The following is a 26,768-nucleotide window of genomic DNA, read 5'->3' on the forward strand; positions in this document are numbered from 1 at the left end:
AGCTGGAGTGGGGAGAAAGAGGGACAAAACATAGATCCCAATATTGGGAACTTGGAATACTGTATTTATTTAACTTCAAGTGGTTAAATGGTGACTGCTGGGAAATGTGGGGCCTCAGGCCGCCTAGGAAAAATTTCTTCATTGAAGGAGATTGGGCACCCTAAATCCAATGTTCTTCCTTTTCCCCCACCCCAGGACCACCTTGCTGAATAGTTTGAGACAAGTCTATTCTGCTCCTGAGCTCAGGGCTGGATTTAGCCTTGGCCATACAGGGGATTGAAAATATGGAACAGAAAGGGCCAGGTTACCTTCAGGAACAGGCAGATTCACATTTCCCTAATAATCCACAATATTTATTAAAATGTCACTGAAAGGAAGAAGGCAGATTCCTCTCCTGCCCCATATACAAGTTCAGCCAAAAACAGTGCCCTTTGGATGAAACTCATATGTCCCTCGATGTTCCATCCTTGGTAAGAGGAAAATTAGAAGGTAGGTCCTAAGGGTTATTACATTCCCTCCTCATTCCAGCCCCCAAGCAAATGGAGCACCAATCCCTGGGTATGGGGAAGTACTGAGGTCTTGGGGCCTTAGGAAGGGACTGTGAGGGAGATAGTTCTAGAAAACCCAGTCTGGGTAGAGCCCCTCACTAGCAGGACACCTGCTCCATCTCCACAGGCTCCTTCCTTGTCCAGGGTGTGCCAATCCCTTTGCCACATTCCAGCAATCATAAAGATTGTATTTCTTCAGCAAAGAAAAAAAACCTAGGCAGCTAACCCCATAGGAAGGTCCTAGCCAATGAGGGATGGAGCAGGAAAGTACAGGAGGAAGGAGGCAGCCAGCCCCAACCACACACACCTGCCTTGCCTTTTCCTCCAACACAAGTCCCACAGGATCCAGCACCTGCCCAGCTAGCCTCAATGGCATCCTCAGAATCAAGTTGATACCATAGGAATCATTTGCTGCTGAAGGGGTCTTGCTTGCATCAGCCCTAGGCAGTGGTCAGTCCAACTCCAGGTGCTGAGTGTGAAGAGCCCAACGATATGCCCAACTCCCCACAGCCAGGGCCCATCTGCATGCATCTTCTTTTTGGAGGAATACCAGGAGAGTCTCCTCCTCCAGCCGGCTCATGAGGCTGGCTGCACCTAGTGCCACACCACCACCCATTCCGTAAGTGTTGACAGTGAAGACAGACACAATGAGGATAGTTACTGCAGCCACCAGGGCCACAGCTTGACTAGCCACAGCCCGGGTCTCTGGGCCCAGATAGTCCCCGGCCATGGCCAGGACCATACCACCCCCCAGAAGCAGATTGGCTGTAGAGCGGTCTCCATTCACCCAATGGAAATCAAAGGCCAAGAGAGGGAGGCCGATGACTGTGGCCACCCAGGTTCCCATCTGGTTATTGGTATCTGGCTGGGGGCCTGGAAACAATGCAGCAGCTGCAGCTAGGGCTTGAAGTAGGAAGCCTGCTGCAGCCCCTCGGTTCACCTGGCAACACGGGGAAAGGGAAAATTAGGTCACTGGGACAAGAAAGGACCATATACCACCCTCTGAACAGCACAGAGCCAGAAGCTGGTCCTCTAACTTTAAACTCAACTTCCTGTCCATTCCCATCCACCAATATTTACACTAATTTTCTCCACTTGAATCTACATTGTATCACACACCTTCTTTACACTTTTACACTGGCCAGACTAAAATGGAGCTGATTAACCTACACAGGGTCCAAAAACAATCTTTGTAGCCTGAAAGGTCAAAACAAACAGTTCTTGGCCCGCCCACCACCCAGCCTACAGTATCCAAGGACTCCCATTGAAGTATTCTATGACATCTGATGATGTAAAAGAATACAATTTCTCAAAACTCCACCCCCAGATACTGGGCCACTCACCCTGGCAGTGTACACAGCAGAGTGTAGAGAGATTACTCCTAGAACAAGGTAGGAGAGTCGGGTACTCCATTCCTCAGGCTTGTCTGCCATGGAGCCAGAGAAAGGGAAGGTGAGGAAGGGGCCTTCTGCCCAACCTTCAAAGGAAAGGAAGGAAACAGTCTCCTCAGCAGCTTCTTTATCCCTCCCAAGACTCTGGACCTTCAGGGTACCAGAGCAATCTGGGGGAGATTCTGTTATCTGAGCAACGTGTATAGTTGAAAAGAGTGAGCATGAGTTAAGCTGAGGGAAGCCACAGCTGGGCAGGAACTGGAGTTTACACTAATAAGAAATGGGTAAAAGTAGGAGGATGCAGAGTGTAGTTGGCCCAAAGGAGATCGAGCTGTACAGGAAGCAGGGTGGGGATGGTGATGGCAAGTAAAAAGCTTAGCTTTGTTACATAGGGAGCAGGTGGGTGGGAGCAGCGTTGGGAAGGATGGACCAAGAACCGAAATTACCTTTGGTGAAGCTCAAGGGAGAAGGGTGGATGGGCAGGTAGTGGGGCTTGGAGAATGTTGGATACCACGTCAGCTGGAGCGGTGGAGAGAGAGAGAGAGAGAGAAAGGGAGCCAAGAAGATCTGGGGTAGGGGTAGGGGATGGATTTTGCAAGGGCCACCGGCGAGGGTCCGTGGGGCGGGTGTTGGAAAAAGCCAGGCCCTGGCTGAAGCAAGCTGCCTAGGAGGCAAAGGACGGGCGCTGTCCAGCTGCTGGGGTAGGCGGTCCAGGCGGGCTGCCGGGGTGGCGTAGCTGCCCTGGGAAAGAGCCCGGAGGAACAGGCGAGGAGGGCTGAGCACGGGGAGGAGCTAGGGCCCCGGGAGAGAGGGAGTAGCACGGGAATCCGGCCCAGCTAGGAGCATCTGCAGGCCTAGGCCTAGTCCAAAGGACAGCTGGGGTGGGGGTGGTGACAGCGCAGCTCCTCCTCCTGAGGAGGCCCCGCCCCTCTATTACCATAGCAGCGCCAGGAAGCTGGGTGTAGGCCAGGAAAAAAAGGAAAAGAGGGTAAAAGGAATCATAGACTTAGCTCCGACTCATCAGCGCCCCCCCATGTCCGGAGGGGGAGGAGTCTGTGAAGACAGGCAGGGGCATTTGCGGGCAAGTGGGGTGTCCTGGGGGAGGAGCTGAAAGGTGGAATGCAGGAGGAAACTTGTCCTAGGAATTCAAGATTGCACTGAGGTGGGAAAAGCTAATTCAAGTGCAAGACTGAGGCTTCCGTTCCCGACATTAGAATTTTTCTCAGCTCTCTTCCATTTTTCAAACTTTTCCAGCAAAATCATCTTCCTACTTTCCCTTAATTGTTCTCCCCTATTATAACAGACCCATTCTTACCCCACCTTTCTCTACTGAAATTATTGAAAATTCAGCATGTCCAATATATAATTTAAACTAAACCCATCCTTTCTCCAAATACACCTATTTCTGTTGAGAACATTATAATGCTCTTTCAGTGTCTCAGCTTCCCAACTATGGATCCATCCTTTCCTCTTCCACCAAACCCTTTACCTCTGTATTTGCAAAGTTAACTGGCCAGTATCCTAGTTTAGGACTTCATCATATCTCAGTGGCATTATACAATTTCCTCATAACTGGCCCCTCCTGATCTTTCTAATCTTCCCAGCCTCCATTTTCTTCCTTCTCAATCCATCCTTCACACAGTATACAAACTAATATTCTTAAAGTATCTCTAACCAGATCACTCCCCTATCAAAAAAAATCCCAAGTGATAAAATATAGAAGGGGGCAGAGCCAAGATGATGGATTAGAGGCAGCAACCCAGCTGAACTTTCTCAACATTCCCCTCCAAACAATTGTAAAATAACAACTCAAATCAAATTTTGGAGTGGCAGAGCAACTAAATGTTGAGATGAAACTTTTTTTAGAGTAAGATATGTTGGCAGGAGAGATCTTTTACACTGGGGTAGAGGCCTGTCCCGAGCCCGTGAACAATGACTGCAGCACCAGCAGCAGCTGGCTTTGGAGGTAGTAGCAGTAGCAGCTGCTTCAGGAACTTTCAGCCCAAGGATAGTAAAGGAGTCAGAGGACCAGTGAGAGATTATAAAGGTTGCTTTGCTGGCACTGAGTACAACTGTGGCTGATTGGCAACTCTATTGCCAACAAGCAGTTCTGGATCACAATTCCAGGGCAGAGAGGAGTGCTTTTGATCAGTCACAAGGGAGCAGTGGCCCTGATTGCAGTCCCAAGGCAGAGAAGAGCGCTAGGAATTGTAGCCAGATGGGAACAGGGAGATTTGGTTACAATACCGGAACCAAGAAGATAGCTAGCACTTGCAGCTGCAAGGAGCTGCTGTAAACATCAAAATACAGACCAGGAAAGCCATGACTACACTTCTCACCATGTCACACCACCTTGGAAGCACCAAAAACTTTCAGACCCTCAGGACTAGTTCTGAAAACAGCAGTATGAGAAAGCCTAAAGCTTGATACAGTGCCTCCCCACTCCAGGTGAGCAGAACCCAACTTTTACAAAATGTTCAAAGTCAGGAAATAGGTTGGAAAAATGGGAAGACAGCAAAAAAAGAATGACAAAAAGCTACTATGGTGGAAGGGAAGACCAAGACACAAACTCAGAAGACAATAACATGAAAACAGCTACAACTAATGCCTCAATGGAAAATGCTAATTGGGCCTAAGCTCAACAAGAATTTCTGGGAGAATTAAAGAGCTGAGAGTTGTAGAGGGGAAAGTGGGAAAAGAAATGAGACAAGATGGTGGAGTAGAGAAAGCATTTAGCTGAACTCTTCAAAATTTCCCTTGAAACAACATTAAAATAATGCCTCAAATTGAATTCTGAAGTGGCAGGGTCAACAAAAGGTCAGAGTGAGATGTTCTTTTAGGCCAAGACAACATAGAAAAGTAAGAAAGACAGATTTGTGACACAGGTAGAAGCTGGCTGGAACCCATGTGGATGAAACACTAGTGGTGGGACTAGGACTCAGGTTCCCCACCCCTGGACTAGGTGGTAGTTACAGAAGCAGCAACAGCCATGGGAGCTCTCAAGCCAAGGACTGTAAGGGGACCTAATAATTAATCAGAAAGAGATTACAGGGAAAACTTGTGCTAGCACTAGATGCAGGTCTGGACAATGTTTGGCAACTCCATTGCCTATACCTATTTCTGAGTCAGAGTTGAAGGGCAGAAAGGAGCACTTTCATTTAAGAGGGAATGGAAGCCTTGAGGAGCAGTATTACTTTTGACCCTAAGGGATCAGAGGCTCAGAAGAATAGCATTATTTTTGGACCCTGAAGATCAGTACCAATTGCAATACCAAGGGATTAGAGGACCTTCCTGGGTGAAAACAAGAGTGCAAAACAAGAGAACAGCGCTTGAGACAGTACCCAACATTAACAGAGAATTCCAAATCAAGAAATAGCATCAAAAATGAGCAAATAACAACAACAACAACAAGAATTTAACCATAAAAAGCTACTGTGCTGACAACTCAGAAGAAGAAAATGAAATCAAAACAGCTACAAGCAAAGTCTCAAAATAAAAATATGAGTGGGACACAAGACCAACAAGAATTCCTGGAAGAGGTTAAAAAATGATTTTCAAAATCAGATAAGAGAGGTAGAGGAAAAGTTAGGTAAAGAAATGAGAGCAAAAGAAGAAAATTATGAAAAGACAACTACTAATTTGGTAAAAGAGGAACAAAAATATTCTGAAGAAAATAACACTTTAAAAAGTAGAATTGTTCAATGGAAAAAGAAGCACAAAAGCTCACTGAAGAAAATAATTTCTTAAACATTAGAATTGGGTAAGTGGAAGTTAATGACTCCATGAGACATCAAGAACAATAAAACAAAGTCAAAAGAATGTAAAAAAAAATAGAATATGTGAAATATCTCCTTGAAAAAAAAAACTGACTTGGGAAATAGATCAAGGAGAGATAATTTAATAATTATTGGATTACCTGAAAGCAATGATTTAATAATTTAATAATTATTGGATTACCTGAAAGCAATGATCAAAGAACCTAGACATCATATTTCAAAAAATTATCAAGGAAAATTGCTCCAATATCCTAGAATTGGAGGGTAAAATAGAAATTGAAAGAATTCACTGATCACTGCCTAAAGGGGATTCCAAAATTCTATTCCATAGAATATTATAGTCAAATTCCTGATAGCCCAGGTCAAAAGGAAAGAAGCCAGAAACAGCCACAGAAAGGATCACACAAGATTTAGCAGCTGCTATATTAAAGTAGCAAAAGGCTTGGAATATGATGTTTTGGAAGGCAAAAGAACTGGGATTACAACCAAGAATGACTTACCCAGCAACACTGAATATAATCCTTCAGGGGGTAAAATGTATATTTAATGAAATAGAAAACATTCAAGCATTCCTGATGAAAAGACCAGAGCTGAATAGAAAATACGACTTTCAAATACAAAACTTAAGAGAATCATAACATGTAAACAGGAAAAAGAAATCATAAGGGACTCAGTAAGGTTACTATATACCTTTCTATATGCAAAGATGATATGTGTGTCTTCTAAGAATTTTATGATTAGTGCAGTTAGAAGGATTCTATACAGAAAGAGGGTGTGGGACTGAGTCGATTATGTTGGGATGATTTTTTTAAATGGATATGTATAAAAGAGGGATACCCTGGGAGAAAGGGAAGGAAGATGACAAATAGTGGGAATTATCTCACAAAAAAAGAGGTATGCAAAGAAGAGCTTTTATAGTAGAAGGGAAAATGAGGGAGACCAGGAAGGCAATACTTGAACCTCACTCACATCTAAATTGGTCCAAAGAGGGAAAATATATATGCATAATCATTTGGTTATAGAAATCTATGTTATCCAAGAGGAAAGTAGGAGGAGAAGGGGATAAGAAAAAAGGAGGAGTGATAAAAGGAAGGGCAGATAAAAGAAGGCAGTGGTCAGAAGCAAACAATTTAGAGGAGGGACGAGAGAGAGAGAGAGAGAGAGAGAGAGAGAGAGAGAGAAATATGAGAAAATAAGATAGAGGGGCAACTAGGTGACACAGTGAATAGAACAGTGGCCATGGAGTCAGGAGGACCTGAGTTCAAATCTGGCTTGAGACATTTACAAGCTGTGTGACCCTGGGCAAGTCATTTAACTCCAATTGCCTCCAACAAAGAAAAGAAGATGGAAGGAAATGCACAGTTAGTAATCATTACTGTGATTGTGAATTGTATGAACTCACCCATAAAATGGAAGTGAATTAGAAAATTAAAAACCAGACTCCAACAATTTGTTGTTTAAAAGAAACACACTTGAAACAGTTAAACACATCTTGGCTCCACTTCCTGTTAATTCTCTTTTCATAGTTTTCTGGCATCACTCTCATTTCTTTTCATTTATTTGTTTCTAGTCTAATTTCTTTAAAAATATTTTTATTAAATATCTCCCAATTATATATATAACATTTTTAATAAATTTTTTAAAAAAATTTGAATTCTACTATGCCCAAAGGTCTACAAAACTGTGAATATCCTTTAACACAGAGTTAAAATGGGGGGCTGGAGCAGAATCTACAATGCTTCAGCTGAAGTAAAACAGGCAGAGGCAGTAAACATGGATCTCAGACAAAGAAAAACAAAAATAGACCCAATGAAAAGCAATAAGCAAGGAAACTACATCTTGCTAAAAGGAATCAGAGACTATGAAGTATTATCAATATTAAACATATAAGCACCAAATGGCAGAGCATTCAAATTCTTAAAGGAAAATTAAATTAATTACAGGAGGAAATAGATAGCAAAACTATACTAGTGAGGGACCTCAACTTTGTCCTCTCAGCATTAGATAAATCTAAACATAAATTTAATAAAGAAGTCAAAGAGATGAATAGAGTCTTAGAAAAGTTAGATATGATAGACCTCTGGAGAAACTGAATGGGAATAAAAGGGAGGTCTTCCCCTCACAGATCTATTTTTTTTTTTAAAGAGGCCATTCTTTGCCTCATTTTTTACTAAGCATTAATCACTGAATGGGCATGGCCTCAGTCAAACTCAGACCTGCTAAATACCTTAGCTTGAAAGGGCCAAGGTCCCCCACTACATCCTGGGCCCTCTACAGTTATTCTGATCCATATCTGGCCACTGGACCCAGATGGCTATGGAGGAGAAAGTAGGCTGGTGACTTTGCACAGCCCTCCCTTACTGAAATCCAATTCACTTGCATGTCATGGCATCACCTCCCTGATGTCATGATCCTCTTTGAAAATGAAGGACAAACAGCAGCAGCAGCAGTTTATGTAAATCTTTCGAGGTTTTCCTGAAATCATCCTAGTTGTCATTTCTTAGAGCACAATAATATTCCATCATAATCATATACAACAGCTTGTTTAGCCATTTCTCAGTGTTGGGCATCCACTCAGTTTCCAATTCTTTTCCACCACAAACAGAACTGCTATAAATATTTTTGTACAAATAGGTCCTTTTTCCTTTTTAAAAAACTTCTCTTTGGGATATATATCTAGAAGGGGTATTGCTAGATTAAAGGGTATTCACAGTTTTGTAGACCTTTGGGCATAGTAGAATTCAAATTTAAAAAAAAACATATTAAATATGTTATATATATAATTGGGACATATTTAATAAAAATATTTTTAAAGAAATTAGACTAGAAACAAATAAATGAAAAGAAACGAGAGTGATGCCAGAAAATTATGAAAAGAGAGTTAACAGGAAGTGGAGCCAAGATGGCAAAGGAAAGTCAAGGATTCACCCAAGCCCTCTGAACAATTTTAAATAATGCCTTAGGACAAATTCTGGAGCAACAGAATCCACAGAAGGACAGGTAGGAAATTTTCCAGCCCAAGACAACTCAGACGGTAGGAAAGGTAGGAAAAGTAGGAAAGGTCTGTCCCACTGGAGTAAGAGTGGAGTACAGTCTAATGTAGGCTGTGCAAGTGCCAACCAGGCCCCAGCAAACCAAGAGCAGGCCTTGGGAGTGCCTAAATCAGCATCAGCAGTGGCTGCTTCCACAGCTCTCAGACCACAGACAGTAAGGGGGTCAAACAACAGGTCTGAAGGAGATAACTGGTGTCTCTTTGCTGGCACTGGGGTCAGGACTCTTTACCCATACTTGGATCCCAGGTCACAGTCCTGGGTGGCAATTCCAGGGTGAGAAGGAGCAGTAGCACACCAGAGCTTGTAGCCACTGTGGAGCAGGGACCTTTGTCATAGTTCCAGGGCAGAAAAGAGTACTTGTGGTCACTCACAGACCAGAGCACAGGCTAGGAGAGTAGTAAACACATCTCTCCTTAGATCATAGCACTTTGGAAGAATTGAAAATGTACAAGTCCCTAGAAGTATCTCTGAAAACAGCTACACAAAACCTCTAAAATTTGGGACAGGGCACCTTCCACCCTGGAAGCACAGCCCCACTTTAACAAAAAATTAAAAATCAAGAAATGGGCTGGGAAAATGAGCAAATGACAGAAAATATTTTGACCATAGAAAGTTCTATGGTGACAAAGATCAAAACAAAAACTCAGGAGACAACAAAGTCAAAGCTGCTATATTCAAAGCCTCAAAGAAAAATGTGACTTGGTCTTAGGCCATAAAAGAGCTCAAAAAGGATTTTAAAAATCAAGTAAGAGAGGTAGAGGAAAAACTGGGAAGAGAAATGAGAGTGATGCAAGAAAATCACACACACACACACACACACACACACACACACACCACAAAGTCTAACAGCTTGGTAAAGGAGGGACAAAAACATACTGAAGAAAATAATACCATAAAAAGCAAAATAGACCAAATGGTAAAAGGGACAAAAATCCAATGAGGAGAAGGATGCCTTAAAAAGCAGAATTGGCCAAATAGGAAAAGAGGCACAAAAATTCACTAAAGAAAAGAACTCCTTAAAAAATAGAATTGGCCAAATGGAGAAAAGGTATAAAAGCTCACTAAAGAAAATCGTTCCTTAAGAATTAGAATTGAGCAAGTGGAAGCTAATGACTATGAGAAATCAAGAAACAATAAAAATGAAATCAAAACATGAAAAATAGAAGAGAATATGAAATATCTCACTGGAAAATACTTTGATGAGAGATAATTTGAGGATTACTAGACTACTGGAAAGCTTAGAAGGATCAAAAGAAGATGCTGGCATCAAGTTCAAGAAATTATCAAGGAAAACTACCCTGATATCTTAGATCCAGAAGATAAAACAAAATTAAAAGAACCCACCAATCATTACCTGAAGGAGATCCCAAAATGAAAACTCTAGGAATGTTATAGCCAAAGTCCAGAACTTTCAGGTCAAAGAGAAAATAGTCTAAGTAGCCAGAAAGAAACCATCAAATATTGTGGAGCCACATTCAGGATCACACAAGATTTATCAGCTATCAAGTTAAAGGAGTAGAAGGCTTGTAGTATGATTTTCTGGAAGACAAAAGAGCTAAAATTACAACCAAGAACACTCTATCCAGCAAAACAGTATAATCTTTGGGGGGGTGGGGGTGGGAATGGATTTAATGAAATAGAAAACTTTCAAGCATTTCTGATGAAAAACAATAGCTGGATAAAAAATTTGACTTTCAAATACAGCCTCTGGAGAAGCACAAAAAGGTAAACATGAAGGAGAAATCATAAGAGACTTAATATGTTTGAACTGTTTACATTCCTATATGGGAAGATGATTCATTTAATTCCTAAGAACTTTAGCATTATTAAGGGTCTGCCTAGAGAGAAAGCATGAATGTGAGTTGGTTGTGTCAAGATGATTCCTCCCCCCCAAAAAATGAAACAGTAGGAAAGAGGGATGTATGGGGAGAAGGAGGAAGGGACAGGCAAAATGGGAAAATTTTCTCACATAAAAGAGTAATGCAGGGAAGAGCTTTTACAGTAGAGGGAAAAATAGAGAGGAATTGGTTTAAAGAGAGAAGATTATATATCATACTCAGGTATAGAAATCTATCTGATTCACTACAGAAATAGGAGGAACATAGGGTGTATTAAGGAGAGACCAGTACCTCTGAGGTGAAGGCTGCTAAACACTTTTCAGGGCTGTGCCCCACCTTTGGTATCCACCTGATTCACTCAACTCTTACCTGCGGCTCCAAAAAGCCATGTACAGCATGTGCAGCAGCCACACTCCAATAAACCGTTTTGACAGGTGGGCTAAACCAAGTTGAGGGTAATTGAGGGGTCTCAAACCCTTTGGTAAGTTAAGGGGATATCTACCCCAAGAATATAAAAACTTCTCCTGACTGAATGAGCAAATGAGAACAATTTGTTCCAATGGCCAAGAAGGCAGCTGAAAAAGGCACTGTGGAGTGCTTAGAGCTTGGTTAGACTTTGGAGATGCTAAGATCATCCACTGCATCCTTAGCCATCACCAGTCATCTTGACTTTGTTTTGCTATTCTAATGACTCTGGAAGACAGAATGAGGCTGATGACTTTGTGCAACTCAGCTTCACTTAAATCCAATTCATCCATGAATCAAAAGACATCACCCATACCATTTTACCATTTTTACCTGCCTTAGAGTCCTGTGGCAAGAGGCTAATGACAAAGCAACAAGTGTGAATACACTGGGAGCTATAGTCACAACCCTGCACACAGGTGGCCCAGGCCATAGGGTCATCTTCTCACAGAACTGAAGCACAAGTGACACTCAGCAGCCCCATGCTGATTCTATTCCAGCTAAGATTTACAAGGCAGGGGGTCCACTGCTCATACAAGAACTGACTGAAATTTTCCGGGTTATATAGCAAGAGGAGGTTATTCCCTCAGGCATTCAAGAATGCTTCCATTGCCCATCTCTAAAGAAAAAGGAAATAGACAATCACAGCTGTGTGTGTGTGTGTGTGTGTGTGTGTGTGTGTGTGTGTGTGTGTGTATGTGTGTGTGTCTTAGTCATTGCTGGCCAGATTCTTGCTCAGGTCCTCCTTAATATGCTGATCCTTCACCTGGAAGATAGTCATCTACCCAAGCACCAGTGTGGCTTCAGGAAGGGCTGAGAAATAGTCTATATGGTGTTTGCTGCCTGACAACTCCAGGAGAAATGCTAGGAGCAGAACAGAGGTTTGTACACAACATTCATCGATCTGACCAAGGTCTGTAATACTGTCCATCATGAGGACTTGTGGAAAATTGTGGCAAAGTTTGGTTGCCTGGAGAAGTTTATCAGGATTAAACATCACTTTCATGATGGCATGTTTGCATATGTTCTGGATAATGGATGATGCTCTTGCACTTTCCCAGTAACCAATGGAGTGAAGCAGGGTTATGTACTTGCTCCCGTGCTTTTTAGCATGATGTTTTCAGTAATGTCAGACACCTTCAAAGAAGACAAAAAACAGCATCAAGGTCAGCTACCACACTGATGGTAAATTATTTAACTTGCAAAGGCTACAAGCCAAGACTAAAGTGCAGGGAGAGTTGGTGCATGACTTTTTGTTCCCAGTTAATTATGCACTCAATGCAGCCTCTGAGGCCTAGATGCACAAAGTATGGATCAATTCTCTACTTGTGCTCATTTTGTCCTAACAATTAACACCAAGAAAACAGCTTCTCCACCAGACAGCACCACACCATCCATACATGGAAGCATCAGTTACAGTAAATGGAAAAATATTGAATGCTATGGATAAATTCACTTACCTTGGCAGTATACTTTCCAGGGATGTACACATAGATGATGAAGTTGATGAACACTTTGCCAGAGCTAACTCAGTGCTTGGAAGGCTGCAAAGGAAAGTGTGAGAGAGAAGAGGTATTAGACTGACTACCAAACTAATGTTTTCTACGGAGCCATTGTACTGACCTTGTTGTTGTACGTCTGTGAAACCTGTACAGTATACCAATGTCATTCCAGGAAACTGAATTACTCCCATTTGAATTGCCTTAAGAAGATTCTGAAGATCACCTGGCAGGATGAGGTATGAGACACTTAGGTCCTTTCTCAAACTAAACTGCCAAGCATTCAAACTCTACTTCAGAGAGCACAACAATGTGGGCTGGCCACACTGTTCAAATGCCACGTGTACACTTGCCAAAAAATCAGAAGAGACAGCACTTTCAAGGTCTCTCTGAAGAACTTTGGAATTGATTGTGTGTCATGGGAGACACTAGCACAGGACTACCTAACTCGGAATGTCCATCTCAAAGAAGGCACTGTTCTCTCTGAGTGAAGCAGAATTGCAGGAGCTCGAAAGAAACACGAGAAGCACAAATTTAGAGACATCTCCACTTCAAAAGTTCACATGGACTATTTTGTGTGAGACCTGTAGTAGAGCCTTCTGAGCTCATATTCCTCTGATCAGCCGCAGTCAGACACACTATACCTTGATTCCAACATAGTGATGTCATTTTGGTCCTCTTTGAGAATGGAGGACAACAACCAACCAATTGAGAGGGGAAGAGGATAAGAGATATTGGGGGGTGGGGGATAAAAGAGAGGGCTGATAAAAGAGAGAGCAATTGAGGGAGGCAATAGTCAAAACTAAAACAAATTTTTGAGGAGGGACAGTATAAAAAGAGAGAAGGATAAACATAAGAAAATAAGGTTAAGGGAAATACCCAGTAACCATTACTGTGAATGTGAATGGGATAAGCTTACCCATAAAACTGAAGCAGCTAGGAGAACAGATTAGAAACCAGAATCCAACATTATTTTTTTAAAGGGACATACTTGAAACAGAAAGATACACACATAATTCAAAAAAAGGGCTAGAGCAGAATCTATTATGGTCCAGCTGAAATAAAAAAGGCATGGGTAGTAATCATGATCTCATCCAAAGCAAAAGAAAAAATATACCTAATTAAAGAGATAATCAGGGAAACTACATTTTTCTATAAGCTACCATAGATAGTGAAGAAATATCCAAAATTTCTTCAGCAAGTTTCTCTGATAAAGGCCTCATTTCTCAAATATATAGGGAACTGAGTCAAATTCATAAAAAAACAAGTGCCATTCCATGGTCAAAGGATATGAACAAGCAGTTTCTAGGAAAACAAATCAAAGGTATTTATAGTCATATAAAAAATGCTCTAAATCACTACTGTTAAAATAACTCTGAGGTACCACCTCAAAAATGACAAATGCTGAAGGCGTTGAGGGAAAACAGGTATACTAATAAACTGTTGGTTGAGTTATGAACTAGTCCAGTCATTCTGGAGAACAATTTGGAAGTGTGCCCAACGGGTTATAAAACTGTGCATGCCTTTTGACCCAGTATTACCATTATTGGGTCTATACCAATTTCCAATTCTTGGGCTGCTGTGTCTCTTAAGGAGAACAGCATCACCCTAAATAAATGCCCTTGCTTGATTTAGAGACAGTCTGAGTCTGAATTCTTTCGAGACAACACCTCAACAAGGTAACATCCCTGTGGTTTGATGAAATGAGGTGAGGTAACCAAAACTTCTTTAGAGGAGAACAATGGAGAAGAGTCCAAGAAACGGAGGACCACCAATGAGAATTCTCCAACGTGATTGAGGTAATCTCCTTCAGGACATTATTCTACAAATATCTAAATATTTACCCCTTCTGGATTAGGCTCATGCACTACAAGTTTGTCAAAACTGGAATCAGATATATCATATTTCTGACTTGTGAAGGTGTTTTGAGTTTGAACTTAACCAATCAGCTATATCTTATCTGAAAGCTACACCCAGAGCTGATAAAGCAGATTATTAAAAAACATTTAAACTATCTACAGTATGTCAGTTTCAAAGTGGACAGCAGCAAGGTATTTTATCTCAACTTGTAAATTGTTCTTTAAAAAAACACTTGGATTTATTTCTATTCCTTGACCAAGCTTTGTGGATTTACCAAAGTCTCATTTTATCTCTGCACTTACTGTTGTGTTTGTAAACTCCAAATCACTGTTGTCACTTAAGATTGATGATACACCTATAGATGATCCATCCCTCAAGGTACTAGTGGATAACTAAAATGATACACTTAGATTGTTAAATGAACAGTTGTCCTTATGTCTCTCCAGCAGGTATTCTTTGAGTGACTGACCAATGTCATGGCTTACTGAACAGGCCTTGAACTACCACCTCTTAAGCTGCTTCCTGCTTTGTCTTCCGAGAAACATATCAGATTAGAACAATTGCACATTAATATAGTCAGTGAAAATCCAGGACAGACACACTTCCATACAATTCATAAGAGCAACTGAGATTCTTTTGTCAGACATTTGCTTAAAGTAAATTTAGTCATGTATTCTTTTTTGTATGAAGAAGAATTTGACCCATTCTTTTGTTATGAAATTCTTGCCACCCATCTTTACTTTGGCAGATGAGTAAGTAAAGATGTGCTTGGCCATGTTGGAATGACATGCCCTCGTTTAGTTGAACTAGTAGTGTGTACCAACAGATCATGACCACTGGATGAGGAATTAATTCAAATTGCAGAATGTTGCAAAAATTTGTTAGCTTTTGGAGTAGGTGAATGTGAAGTCTCTTGCAGTGCCTTTGTTGAGTTTGTGGAGTTGTATGAAGGCTGTCTGCCTCAACTATCCATTATGGAAGAAGTACTAATTCCTGAATAGAAGTATAGTTTGGAGCTGATTCATTGGGAATTATTGGTGCATCTTGATAAAGTTTGGTTTCCAGGCATGATGCCCACTTGGAAGATGTTATGCAAAAAGCCAATTTTAATAGCACCTTAAATTTGAGCATATCATATTGTGGAAAAAAAGGGAAAAAACCATATTTAGCATAGTTTTAATATAATTATCTGACCTTGTGGCAAAGAAATTTGATATTTGCAGTCAGTGACTAATAAACAGGCTTAAATTGATTATAGTGTGGAAGGCCTATGGGCCCAGTAGCAATCAGGCATCAGTAGAAAATTAGTTAGTAGTTCAAATATAAGAATGATCCAGAGTTGTAAAGTTTAAACATGTTAAGTCTGAGAAACTTGTTTACTACAGATTATGAAATCCAAGTAGTAGATTTTCAAAAATATTTTGTTCTCTATACAGTTTTTAAAAATGTAAATTTGACAATTTTTAGGGTCTTCATATACCTGTTATTCGGTGTCATTTATAGCTCAGCAAGATAAGGTTTATGGAGATGGGTATAGGTATGTTTTACTCATGAAGATCGGCCAAATTTTTACAGGTTTTACACAGCCCAGTTTTTTCTTACTGTACATGTCTCTTAGGGGAAAACATATATACACTTATTAGGTAAATGGTAAATTTAACCAAGTGGCTATTGTATAAGAACACAAATTAGAGCCAAGATCAAACTACCATAGAGCAAATGCACAAGGAGTATAAGGAATAGCATTTGATTTACATTTTGAAAATTGGTCTGTAATCTATTAAACTTATAAAGTCTATCCTGTAATAGATTATTCTGTAAATTGCACTTGAGACATTTGTATGCAAAGGAATGTTAACCAATTTTCTTTGGGTTTTGTATTTTGTTTAAATTAGTTTTGAGGTTATATTGTAACTGAAATTCATAATGGCAAACTATTCAAAGATCCAAATCAAAATTATAATTAAAAGTAAATTCTAAAATGTTTATAAATTGTGTGAAAGATTATCAGATTGTTGTCAGTCTTAAGGGCGGCTTATTTTTCTTTTAGGGTTTGTACAGCTAAATTGTGTAAGATATTTTGGTTTTTATTAATCACACATGGAGCTCCAAATGTGTATTTTTAGGGTTAGCTATAATAAATTTAAAAGGCATATTTGTTTATAATTATATTTTTTGAGTCAATATTGCTAAGTGGATAGATTGGTGGATAGATTTTGAGTGAATATTGCAAAGTGGATAGATTTAAATCAATATGAACAGAAAAAAGTTTTGGCAGGTTCTTGTAATTAGCAATCACATTAGTTGATTAAGTATTTTCTAAATGAATTTTGTCACTTTAAAGTAATGTCATTTTAAGATGCTTCCATCCATACAAAGGTAATGTTATATTCTATAGTCTGTAAAAATATTAAGTTTATCCTCAAACACCTGAATCTCTTTCTTTATATAAACTTTAGTTCTGGGGACTAATGCTAAGTATTTCCCTCTTTGAAGGAAATTGGAAGGGCACTAACCATCTATTTTTAAAAAGTATTCCTGATAGTATAAACTGATTCTTTAAATTACTTCATGAGTGTTTCAGAAACAGCTTATCTCTGTTAGCAGTTGTGGGCACTAATTGTTCATAAATTTTATCTATTTCAAGCATTACATATTGAATAGAGTAATTTATGTTCTTCTAAATAATTGATTTGCCTTAGGATTTTGAAATGATGAGAAAATCTTCAGCCATATATAAATAAGCAGAAATAATATAATAGCCCAAATTAAAAAATCAGTAACAAGTGAACTCTAGTGGTTATTTTGCTTGCACACATGCTCACATGCATGCAAACACACACACTTTGATAAGCTTGACTTTTAAGAGGAATATGACTTAAGTACTTGGGGTATTTATTTTTAATAGAAGCATAACTCTCCTTAAACATCTTTAGTAAATGGATCTGACAAATCAAATTCAAATACCAAAGCTTTATTTGAAAGTTTACTTTTTGTAAGAGATGATTTGTATGATGCTTGAAATACTTAAATTCATTATATAAAAATATGCATAATAGGGGCAGCTAGGTGGCGCACTGAGTAGAACACCAGCCCTGGAGTCAGGAGGACCTGAGTTCAAATCTAGCCTCAGACACTTGACACACTTACTACCTGTGTGACCTTGGGCAAGTCACTTAACCCAAATTGCCCTGCCTTCCCCTCTCCAAAAAAAAAAAAAGAAAAAATATGTATAATGTTGAAGATTAATTTTTACTTATACTTTATATGCTCAATACTTCTATTTCAAAATAAAGATGGTTTAAAAAAAGAATTGGAAATTGAAGGGATCCTCATCAATTGGAGAATGGCTGATCAAGTTGCAGCATATAATTGTGATGGAGTACTATTCTTCTATAAGATGTGCAACGTTCTAATGATGATCAACTGTAAAAGACTTGGCTGGGTGGGGGGCAAAGCCAAGATGGAAGCTGGAAAGGAGGGACTTGCTTAAGCTCTCCCCCAAAACCTTCCAAACACCTGTAAAAAATGGCTCTGAACAAATTCTAGAGCTGTGGAACCCACGAAATAGCAGAGGGAAGCAGGTCTCCAACCCAGGATGGCCTGGACGGTCATTGGGAAGGGTCTATCTCACCATGCTGGGAACAGAGCGCAGCCCAGCATGGGCTGTGCCAGGACAGACCAGACCAGGAGTTGGCCCACAGCAGGCCTTAGGGACATGAATCATTGAGCTGTGGCAGTTACTAGACTTCTCAACCCACAAACGCCAAAGACCACTGAGCAGGTTAGTGGGAAAACTGCTAGATAGGGGTGAAAGCGTTCGGCCACCAGCCCTGGGAGTGGTGGATGTGGTGTGGTGGTGGGGGCAACAGCACCAGGAACCTCCTGAGGCTGCTTCCAGAGCTCCAGAATCAGCTGCTTCCCAAGTCCTTGGCTCACACAGTGGGAGGAATCTAGCAGCAGATCAGAGTGGGAGTGCAAGGAGTGCTTTCAGGGCACAAAGGAAGTTTCTCTTGCTGTGCCCTGCTTGGATCTGGTTTGCAGTCCTGGTTGGTGGTTCTTGGGTGAGGAGGAGCACTGCTGTGGCAGAGCTTGTGATGACAGTGGAGTAGAAGTAGCTCTGAAAACAGCAGTGCTTGGACCCTAAAGCTTGGGACAAAGTACTCTCTACTCTACAAGCAGTCATACACTGACAAAAAGTTCAAGGGTCAAGTAGTTGGCTGGGAACATGTACTGGCAGCAAAAACGAACTCAGACTCAAACTCAGACTCAAATTCAAACTCTAGATTCCTTCTTTGGTGACAAAGAAGATCAAAACATACAGCCAGAAGAAGTCAACAAAGTCAAAGATCCTACATCAAAAGCCTCCAAGAAAAATATGAATTGGGTTCAGGCCACAGAAGAGCTCAAAATGGATTTGGAAAAGCAAGTAAGGGAAGTAGAAGAAAAACTGGGAAGAGAAATGAGAGTGGTGTAAGAAAACCATGATAAACAAGTCAACAACTTGCTAAAGGAGCCCCAAAAGAATACTGAAGAAAATAACACCTTAAAGAATAGACTAATCCAAATGGCAAAAGAGCTCCAAAAAGTTAATGAGGAGAAGAATGCCTTGAAAGGCAGAATTAGCCAAATGGAAAAGGAGGCCCAAAAGACCACTGAAGAAAATACCACCTTAAAAATCAGATTGGAGCAAGTGAAGTTAGTAACTTTATGAGAAATCAAGATATTATAAAACAGAACCAAAGGAATGAAAAAATGGAAGACAATGTGAAATATCTCATTGGAAAAAGCACTGACTGGGAAAATAGATCCAGGAGAGAGAATTTAAAAATTATTAGACTACCTGAAAGCCATGATCAAAGAAAGAGCCTAGACATCATCTTTCAAGAAATTATCAAGGAAAACTGCCCTGATATTCCAGAACCAGAGGGTAAAATAGAAATTGAAAGAATTCACTGATCACCTTTTGAAAAACATCCTAAAAAGAAAACTCCTAGGAATATTGTAGCTGAATTCCAGAGTTCCCAGGTCAAGGAGAAAATACTACAAGCAGCCAGAAAGAAACAATTTGAACACTGTGGAAACACAATCAGAATAATACAAGATCTAGCAGCTTCTACATTAAGGGATCAAAGTATGATATTCTGGAGGTCAAAGGAGCTAGGATTAAAACCAAGAACCACCTACCCAGCAAAACTGAATATCATGCTCCAAGGCAAAATACAGACTTTCAATAAAATAGAGGACTTTCAAGCTTTCTCAATGAAAAGACCAGAGCTGAATAGAAAATTTGACTTTTAAATACAAGAATCAAGAGAAGCATGAAAAGGTAAACAAGAAAGAGAATTCATAAGGGACTTACTAAAGTTGAACTGTTTTGTTTACATTCCTACATGGAAAGATGATGTGTGTAATACATGAGACCTTTCTCAGTATTAGAGTAGTTGAAGGGAACATACATATATATAGACAGAGGGCACCGGGGGAGTTGAATATGAAGGGATGATATCTAAAAAAATAAAACAAATTTAAGGGATGAGAGAGGAATATACTCAGAGAGCGAGGAAGGGAGAGATAGAATGGGGTAAATTATCTCACATAAAAATGGCAAGAAAAAGCAGTTCTGTTAGAAGGGAAGAGGGGGCAGGTGAGGGGGAATGAGTGAATCTTGCTCTCATCGGATTTGACTTGAGGAGGGAATAACATACACACTCAGTTGGGTATCTTATTCCACAGGAAAGTATGGGGAAGGGGATAAAAAAGGGGGGATTACAGAAGGGAGGGCAGATAGGGGGAGGAGGTAATCAAAAGCAAACACTTTGGAAAAGGGGCAGGGTCAAGGGAGAAAATTGAATAAAGGGGGACAGGATGGGATGGAGGGAAATATAGTTAGCCTTTCACAACATGACTATTGTGGAAGTGTTTTACATAATGATACACATGTGACCTATGTTGAATTGCTTGCCTTCCTAGGGAGGGTGGGTGGGAAGGGAAGAGGGGAGAGAATTTGGAACTCAAAGTTTTAAATCAGATGCTCAAAAGAAAAAGTTGTTTTTGCACGGAGCTGGGAAACAGGATATATAGGGAATGGGGCATAGAAATCTATCCTGCCCTACAAGAAAGTAAGGGGAAAGGGGATGGGGGGGAGTGGGGTAACAGAAGGGAGTACTGACTGGGGAATGGGGCACTCAGAATATATGCCATCTTGGAGTGGGGGGGAGGGTAGAAATGGGGAGAAAATTTGTAACTCAAAACCTTGTGGAAATCAATGTTGAAAACTAAAATATTAAATAAAAAAAATTAGAACGGAGGAAATGGAAGCTAGTGACTTTATGAGCAATCAAGAAATCACAAAATGAAACCAAAAGAATGAAAAAATAGAAGACAACGTGAAATATCTCATTGGAAAAACAACTGACCTGGAAAATACATCCAGGAAAGATAATTTTTAAATTAGTGGACTACCTGAAAGCCATGATCAAAAAAATAGCCTAGACATCATCTTTCAAGAAATCATCAAGTAATCCTGATATTTTAGAACCAGAGGGTAAAATACAAAGTGAAAGAATCTATCAATCACCTTCTGAAAGAGATCCCGAAATGAAAACTGCCAGGAATATTATAGCCAAATTCCACATCTACCAGGTCAAGGAGAAAATATTGCAAGGAGCCAGAAAGAAACAATTCAAGTATGGTAGAGCCACAATCAGGATAACACAAGATTTAGCAGCTTCTACAAAGGTTTGGAGGGTTTTGAATATGATATTCTGGAGGCAAAGGAGCTAGGATTACAACCAAGAATCACTTACTTAGCAAAACTTAGTATAATCTATGAGGTGAAGAAATATACATTCAATGAAAATAGAGGATTTTCAAGCATTCCTGATGAAAAGACCAGAGCTGAATAGAAAATTTGACTTTCAAATACGAGGTTCAAGAGAAGCATGGAAAGGTAGATAGGTAAGGGAAATCATAAAGGACTTATTAAACTGTTCACATTCCTATATGGAAAGATGATATTCATAAGACCTTTCTCATTATTACGGTAGTTAAGAGTATATATAGACAGAGGGCAAAGGTGTGAGTTGAATACGAAGGGATGACATCTAAAAAATAAAATTATGGGGCAAGAGAGGAATGTACTGGAAGAAAGAGAATGAGAAAGGTAGAATGGGTAAATTATCTCACATAAAAGAGGCAGGAAAAAGCTTTTCCAGTGAAGGGGAAGAGGGGGGAGTGAGAGAACACTACTCTCATCAGAATTGGCTCAAAGAGGGTATAGCATATACACTCAATTGGGTATGGAAATCTATCTTACCCTACAGGAAAGTAGTGGGGGACTGGGATAAGAGAGAGGGGAGGGTGATAGAATGGAGGACAGATTGGGGGAGGGGGTAGTCAAAAGCAAAACCCTTTTGAGGAGGGACAGGGTGAAAGGAGAGAGAGAATAGAATAAACTGGAGGGGGGGATAGGATGGAGGGAAATATAGTTAGTCTTTTACAACATGACTATTATGTTAGTGTTTTGCATAACTGCACATGTACAGGTTATATCAACTTGCTTGCCACTTCAGCGGCGGGGTGTGGGGGTGGGAAGGGAAGAAGAGAGAAAATTTAGCTCAGAGTTTTTAAAATGAATGTTAAAAGTGTTTTTACATGTAACTGGGGAAAATAAAATACTAAATACTAAATAATTTTTTTTAAAAAAAGAAACATATAAAATTCAACTGTGACAGAAAAATGAGGGGAGGCATCAAGATAGTATCAAGAAGAGAACATTCACTAGGAAAACAGACTTCCTTATCCAGACAAGGAGAATAAAAGAAAAGGGAGAAAAAAGCTAGAATCTAAGGGGGTGCCCATTAGTTAGCGAATAGCTAAACAAATGAATGTAATAAAAAATTATTATGTTGTGAGAAATGACAAGAGATGATTTCAGAGAATGCATAGTAGTATGAACAGAGGAAGAGTGAATTGAGCAGAAATAGAACAGTTTATTCAAGGATAACACTATGAAGGAAACAAAAAAAACTTTGAAAAACTGCCCTAAAACTATTCAAGATAATCAAGCCTATACATTAAATTATAACTACTTATACTGACTACTTAATGAATATAGATAAGAACTAAAATACCATATATAGTTTTCAATATTAGAAATATTTGTTGTATTTTACCACGTATTCCCATTCATTTTCTTCACATCAAAAGCTATGATGTTTATGATGAGAGAACTCAATTTCTAATCGCCTACTACTCCGAATCCTGTGTAGCACAAAAAGAAAATGCTGTAAGATATTTTTCCTTATAACTTTTTCAGCAGCAAAATAAAAAACTATGATCAAAGCAATGATCAATCATGTCTCCAGAGGATCTATGATGAAGCAGGTTACCCACCAACTGACAGAGAGGTGATGGACTGAAAGCACCAAGACGTAAATTTTTGGACATGGCCATTCTGTGGATTTGCTTTGCCTGACCAAGAGATTTGTCAAAAAGGTTTCTTTTTCTTTTATCTAAGCTTTTTAATAGGAGTGAAAGGGGGGGAGGGATTGTGAGAGAGGGGTGGGGTTAGCAATAAAGATACCCTATAATGAAAAAGAGAAGAATTGAAACTTTTTTTTTCAATGCAAAGAAGATGACACAAGAAAGCAAAAAAAAAATGAAAAAAATGAAAAAAGCAGGATAGTTTTGAAAGCAAAGTATGGAATTTGCTAAAATTTTTTTTTTAAAGCAAATGGAGTGAAATGGAGACTCACAATGTCATATAGAATCAGCTTTTGGAGTTCTGCTGTGCATATGAAAATATTTCTTTATTTGGTGTTTAAGTTCAAAATAAAGATGATTTTTTAAAAATAAAGCAACCTATTCAGCATGATGTTTTGTAACATTCTGCCATAGTTTTAGTTTTGAGAACTTCTCAGCTCTCTCTCCCACTGTGGAGCTCAAAATTCTGGACAAAAATCAGAAAAAAAATGCAAAAGGAAGGTTCCACTTATCTACACAGTTGCTGTTATCTATGTACATAGCATATTCTCCACCCACCCATAGAATGTAAGCTCCTTGAAGGGAGGGACAATTTAATGATTTTTTAATTTCTATATCTCCAATACATAACATAATTCATGGTGGGCACTATGTGTGTGTGTGTGTGTGTGTGTGTGTATGTACAATATGTGTGTATACATATATATGTATATGTATGTATGTATTTAAATTTCATTTCATTGTAGTTTTTTTCCTCTATGGGCAAATTCAGATTTTTGTCCCTGATAATTCTCCTGCCCAGGGACCACTCTTCTTTTGCAATCTGGCTCTCACCTTCCTCTCTCTATTGAACTCTACGTAAGAACTGCTTTTAATGGGTGACTTTCAGGTCACCAATAAACTCCTAATCACTAAATCTAATATCCTTTTTCAGTTTCATCTTCCTTGACTTCCCTGTAGCTTCTGGAATTGTTAACCAACCTCATTCTGAATACCCTTTCCTCTGTGGACTTCAAATTCACCACAGTATTGTGGTTTTCCTTCAGTGTTTATAACTGCTCTTTCCAGGGTTCTTTATCCTCTTCCCAACCCCCTAATTGTGGATCTTCCTTTGGGCTTGTCCTTACTGTTTTTCAATCTTCTTTCCCAAACCTTCAATTAACAAACCTTTACATATACTTATCCTCTTTACTGAACTCCAGACTGGACCTCCACCTGGTTGTTCCATTGGCACCTCAGTCCAAGTTGAAGGGGTTTTTTTTAAAATTTTTTTTTATTTTTAGTTTACAACACTCAGTTCCACAAGTTTTTGAGTTCCAAATTTTCTCCCCCTTCCTCTCCTCCCCCCTCCCCCCCAAGATGGCATGTAATCAGATATAGGTTCTACATATACTTTCATGTTAAACTTATTTACACAATAGTCAAGTTGTAGAGAAGAATTATAACTAACAGAATGAATCACGAGAAAGAAGAAACAAAACCAAAAAAAGAAGAAAAAAAAGAGAGCAAATAGTTTGCCTCAATCTGCATTCAGACTCCGTAATCTTTCTGTGGACGTGCACAGCTTTTTCCATCATGAGTCTTTTGGAGCTGTCTTTGAACCTTGTATTGCTAAGAAAAGCCAAGTCTATGAAAGTTATTCATCATAGATACCGTGTGTCTGTAATTGTGTATAACGTTCTCCTGGTTCTGCTCCCCTCACTCAACATCAGATCATGTAAGTCTTTCCAGGTTATTACAAAGTCCATCTGCTCCTCATTTCTTATAGCACAATAGTATTGCATTAGATGAAGGGTTTTTTTTTTAATCGATTTTTCCCCCTAAACTCACTCCTTCTGATGTTTCTGTCACCACCACTCACGTAACATCCCACATTTAAAAACTTGGTTGACTCTTCCCTCATCTCTCATATCCAATTAGTTAACAAGTCCTGTTGATTTCGCCTCCTCCCCAACTCTTGAACTCCCTTGTCTATTTCCATGATTGCCACCCGTGAGTGACAAGGGTACTCAGATCAAAATTGCTTAGTCTCCTTTGGAGCTCTGAGGACATAGCTACACAGCAGTTAAAATCCAATCAAGGGCTTTGGAGTAACTCAGCATGCAGAATTTGAGTTGGTCACCAATTAGGGCTCCTCTCCTACTGTTCTTTCCACATGGGCTATACATATGATTATGAGATTATGCCTATGGTCCATAGAGAGTAATCAAAGCCTGAAAAAGCTTGAACTTTTCCACTAAGGGTGACGACTTTTCATTTTTTTTGTCCCATATGAAGGCATGAGACACTATCCTCTTTTTTTTTTTAACTCCCTGCTATAATTATAGGAAGCAACTGGTGCCACAGTGTACAGAGCACTAGGCTTAGAGATATGAAGACCTTAGTTCAAATCCAGAGTCAAACACTTACTAGCTATGTGACCCTGGGCAAGTCATTTAACCTCCATTTGTCAATTTCCTCAACTGTAAAATGGGAGAGGGGGCTGTCAAGGTAAGTTCCTCTGTAGAAGATGGCATTTGAGCTGAGTCCTGAAGGAAGCCAGGGATTATTTTTATAAAATAATATTATTTCCCCAATTACATGTAAAAACAATTTTTAACATTCAGAGTTGCCTTTTTTTAAAGTTTTGAGTTCCAAATTTTATCCCTTCCTCCCCGAGACAGTAAGCAATCTGATATGTTATATATGTGCAAACATATAAAACATTTCCATATGAGTTATTTTGTGGAAGAAAACAGGAAGGAAGGAAGGAAGGAAGGAAGGAAGGAAAGGAAAATAGTATGCTTCAGTCTGTATTCAGATACTATCAGTTCTTTCTCTGGAGATGGATAGCATTTTTCATCATAAGTCCTTTAAGATTGTCTTACATCATTGTATTGCAGAGAATAGCTAAGTCATTCACAGTTGTTCATCATACAATATTGCTGTTACTGTGTACAATGTTCTCCTGGTTCTGCTCACTTCACTTTGTATCAGTTCATGTAAGCCTTTCCAGGTTTTTCTGAAACCACCCTGCTTATCATTTCTTATGTAACAATAATACTTCATTACAATCATATACCATAATTTATTTAGTCATTCCCCAATTGATGAGCATCCCCTCAGTTTTTAATTCTTAGCCACCACAAAAAGAGTAGCTATAAATATTTTTGTATAAATTAAATTCTTTTCCCTTCTTTGGTATTGCTGGATCAAAGGGTATGCACAGTTTTATAGCCCTTTGGGCATAGTTCCAGATTGGAAGCTGGGGATTCTAAGAGGTAGAAGTGAGGAAAAAGAGCATTCAACATGGGGTTAAGAAGTGCAAGGTCAGAAACTAGAGATGGAGTGTTATGTTTTAGGAACAGCAAGTAGGCCGATACAGCTGGATTGCAGCGAGTATGGAGGGGAATATTATATAAGAAGACTAAAAACGTAGAAAGGGGCCAGGCTGTCATAAATTTTTAATGCCATAAGAAGGTATTTATATTTAATCCTTATTGTTATCCTGCCAACTCAAAGAGGACCAAAATGGCATCACTATCTTGGAGTCACCGTACAATGTGTCCAGCTATGACTTATCAGACCAATATGAGCTCAGAAGGCTCTATCACAGGTCTGGCACAAATAGCTTGCTATCTTCTTTTGGGAGGGAAATGTCTCTAAATTTGCACATTTCATGTTTCTTTTGAACTACCACCCCTTCTTTGAGGCGGGGCACACCATGCTGGATGGTGTTATGCCAGTGTCTCCCATGTCTCATAATCCATTCCAAAGTCCTTCAGAGGATGTAGAGAGTATCCTTGTATCATTTCTTCTGACCTCCCTGTGAGTGCTTGCCTTGTGTGAATTCTCCATAGAATAGTTTTTTA

The 26,768-nt window shown here is 39.6% G+C and overlaps 1 pseudogene; it reads left to right on the plus strand.

Annotated features, from left to right (window-relative positions):
• The first annotated feature begins 3,871 nt into the window (after window positions 1-3,871).
• Window positions 3,872-15,551, plus strand: LOC118833723 (annotated as a pseudogene).
• The last annotated feature ends 11,217 nt before the right edge of the window (window positions 15,552-26,768 follow it).

This window comes from Trichosurus vulpecula, chromosome 1 (assembly GCF_011100635.1).
Source record: "Trichosurus vulpecula isolate mTriVul1 chromosome 1, mTriVul1.pri, whole genome shotgun sequence".
NCBI lineage: Eukaryota > Metazoa > Chordata > Mammalia > Diprotodontia > Phalangeridae > Trichosurus > Trichosurus vulpecula.